Genomic DNA, 3,118 nt, shown 5'->3' with positions numbered 1-3,118 from the left:
TAATACCGATCTCGCCCCGCTCCATGATTCAATATCATCATGGCTGACACAACAATTTTGTGTCTTTTTCCAGCTTATACACATCATCGTGTTGTCTACTGACTAACAGATGTTTATTGATCTCTATCATAAATAGACATCGAAAATTTAAACTTGTGAGAGGAAAATGTTCCGTTTCCAGACAGTTGGGTTTCTGCACGAACGTTGTTGTTTTTGCAGATGAGCAGCTGAGTCGGCTCTGACCACCTTCCAAACCATAAACTAAAATTCGACTCTGATGGGACTCGATCCCACAACCTTTGAATTACAAGCTGAGCAGCGACATAGAAGTCCAACGCGCTATCCATTGCGCCACAGAGCCAGGCCTATAATTGCCTTTTAGCACACAAATTTGTCTTTGACCCATTGCGTTCAGGACACCCATCTCGCATCTGTCTGTCCTGGTCACACTTTCCAGTACCTGTTCCTTATCCACGTGTGCTCTGGCTCTTCAAGTGTTCGGCTACAGACTGCTGGAATGTTCTCATGACACGTAACTTTACCACATGCTCAGATAATGATTTCCAGATAAGCAACACTCTACTGGTGAAAGCATTGTCGCAAATTCTCCTCAAAACACCTCATCTCCTGTATTTCATTTTTGCCACTGTATTCCTTCCAAATATAGTCTGATCCATCTCATACATATCTATCCTTTTCATAAAATGTGCATGTGAATCTGTTACTCAAAGAGCCTTCTCTGCTCTTCGGTAAGCATCCCCCAACCTAGCTCACCTACCTTCTCAATGGAAATAGTCCAACCCCTGCCATTCCTGTCATCTCATCTGAATATCTCATCCTGCAATCAGAAGCTTCCAGCAGTCTGGCGATTACAACGGACAAACAAAGTTCCCTGAAGTAAAGGCAAAAGGTCTGAACAAAATCAGCAGCTAGTGTCCATATCTCATGAAAAGGAAAGTTAACATTTCGAGTCCAATGATCTGTCTTCGGAACTGATGGGGTGTACGGGTGGGTGGAGAATATGGAAGAGGGCGGACGGGTTCTAAAATGATTGAACTCGATGGTGGGTACTAACGTTTGCATGGTCTGTATAAAATGAGTTGAAGGTATTCAAGCTTGTGTTATTCCTTGAAGGAGCACTGCAGCAAACCAGAGACCGGAATAGTGGCCTGGGAAGACAGTGTCTCGATTAGAGTGTGGCTGGAATTGTACAGTAGTTCAGGCAGCATCCGAGGAGCAGCTAAATCGTCATTTCTGGCAACAGCCCCTCATCAGGAATACAGGCAAAGAATCTGAAGGGTGGGAAAACAGTGTAATGTTGAAGTTACAGGAGACTGGAAGATCGGGATAGTTTTTGTTGATTCTGTACAGAACGCAAGTAATCTCAGTTTTATCACCGACTCTGTTTTCCTCTCTCCATTGCAGAAATATGACATTCTGAGCAGGAAATGCAGTTGCCTCTATTGAACGAAGTGCAGACAAATCTCTGGAAGATGTGACTGGAAACTTCCACATGTGAGGAGAGACATCAGAAACTAGCAGGAAATGTAGCTTACTACATAGAACGTTACAATGCAGTGCAGGCACTTCGTCCCTCGCTGTTGCAGCGACCTGTAAAAATAATGTGATGTCCATTATAATGGGAAATTACCATTTATTTCGAAACCAATAAAAGCACAGGGAAACAAAGAAGTAAGAACCTGACTTTGCAGAGGCAAGTATTGCAGACTGAAAGAAAAAAAATAAAGTTAAACCGAACTAATAGCAGACTTACAAAGCCAGTAAACGACCAGACAAGGAATGGGAAAAAAACAACTCCGTATCTGGAAAGGAACTCGAATATTTCAGGTCCCTGACATTGAGGTGTTGATAAGAAGAAGCAAATTCTATTATCAAGGGAAAATGTATTATATGTGGAAGGTGCACCAGTTACCTTTTTGGTAGATACAGGGGCAACATATTCAGTCCTTAAATCTAGGCAGTTGAGAGAGTCGATGCAATGGATGCATCAGGATTCATGACACGGGAGAGATTAACCACACCCCTATTGTGTGAAACCAGTAATGGTGAAACATTCCAATTCTCATTTCATTTCTCGGAATTCTGTTCTTTAAATCTGTCAGCTGCCGATCTCATAGTGAGTCTGGGGTCGGATTTGCGCAGTACCCCGACAGGCTTGCAGGTAATACAAAAAGAAGATTTTCCAGCGCAGGCTGTAAAATCCGACTCACGACTCCTGATGCATGGCTATGAGTGATGATTACCCAGAGAGCCATAAGTTCAGTGAGCGATTCGCTCGCCTAGGTTGGAAGTAACCATATTAATCCCATTAACACCGATTTTCTTGCTGGAGATATGGGGCACTGCTCAGAATGCATACACCTTCATGGCCCTTACAAATCATATGAGAAGGATTGTTTTAGGAGAATGTTTTAACCAGGTCAGTTATTATTGTGCGAATTTTATTAGAACGATCACAGATGTGCGGTCAGTGTAAACTTATCCAAAATATCTGTGAGGCAAATAGAACCTATTTTTTTGATGTGGAACGCTCCTATCCTCAAGTACCATTGGCGAACACATCCAGTGACAGGTGGCAGGATTCGGGACCATGGGCACTACTGGCACAAAAAAAACGAAAGCTTGTGTCTTCAGGGACGATGGAGAAACTAAATTGGCTAACTCAGGCAGATCGGGCAGTCCCGTTAACCCCCGCCAAGAGGGTAGCCAAGCGTTGAGCGATGGTAGATGTTTCGGATCCAAGATTAAGTAGGGTCCCTACTGAGTGCAGGGCAAAAGGCAAACGTGATGTGGGGTTCATTCGAAGCCGTGAATCCAAATGAATAATCCCGAAGTCTCAGTCTCGTTCTTGCAGAACAAATGACTCGTTAAAACACGAGGCTGTAAAAGGAATTACTCCAGTCGCTGAATCCCTCCTGAAGGGTGGAGTGATAATTCCCTGTGGATAATCACCGGTGAGTGCCCCCATTCTTCCAGTCAAAATGGCAAGCATTCCAGGTAAATGGAGGTTTATTTTTAGATTAGATTTACAGTCTACAAACAGGCCCCTCGGCCCAACAAGGCCACACCGACTCGCCGAAGTGCACCCCACCCATAC

General features: G+C 43.9%; 1 non-coding gene across 1 annotated transcript; it reads right to left on the bottom strand.

Annotated features, from left to right (window-relative positions):
• Positions 1–269: 269 nt before the first annotated feature.
• Positions 270–361, bottom strand: trnar-ucu (transfer RNA arginine (anticodon UCU)). The gene is given in 2 exon segments: positions 270–305; positions 325–361. It is a non-coding gene; the product is annotated as a tRNA-Arg (tRNA).
• Positions 362–3,118: the final 2,757 nt, after the last annotated feature.

Source organism: Hemiscyllium ocellatum, chromosome Y (assembly GCF_020745735.1).
Source record: "Hemiscyllium ocellatum isolate sHemOce1 chromosome Y, sHemOce1.pat.X.cur, whole genome shotgun sequence".
NCBI lineage: Eukaryota > Metazoa > Chordata > Chondrichthyes > Orectolobiformes > Hemiscylliidae > Hemiscyllium > Hemiscyllium ocellatum.
Note: the sequence above shows the minus strand (reverse complement) of the source record. Positions and strands in the feature narration are given on the sequence as shown.